This window comes from Asparagus officinalis, chromosome 4 (assembly GCF_001876935.1).
Source record: "Asparagus officinalis chromosome 4, Aspof.V1, whole genome shotgun sequence".
NCBI classification, from domain to species: domain Eukaryota; kingdom Viridiplantae; phylum Streptophyta; class Magnoliopsida; order Asparagales; family Asparagaceae; genus Asparagus; species Asparagus officinalis.
In genome coordinates this window covers 80,505,853-80,506,193 of record NC_033797.1, presented here as the reverse complement: position 1 = coordinate 80,506,193, position 341 = coordinate 80,505,853, and positions in this window count along the sequence as shown.

Here is a 341-nt window from a genome sequence, read left to right as displayed (position 1 = left end):
CCCGCCTCGCTCTGCAGTGGGCCAGGTCTGGCCGGGGCAACTGCAGATAAAGGAGCGGGTCAATGGGACAACCCGGCCCACTACCCACTCCACCCGTACCGTACCCACTCCACCCGTACCGTACCCAAAACCCAAAAAACATTTCATTTTTCCATCCCCACTTCCACAGCACTAACCAAATAATAAAGGCGAAAATCAATAAAAAATTCTTCGCCGAGGAGTGGACTCGCAGTGAGAGCCAGCCATGAGCTCTGACCTTGAGAGATCAGCGGGCGAAGAAGGAAGTAGACGTATTTAGGGTTTTAGAGGATCCCTTCAAATCTTAGAAAAATAATGGCGGG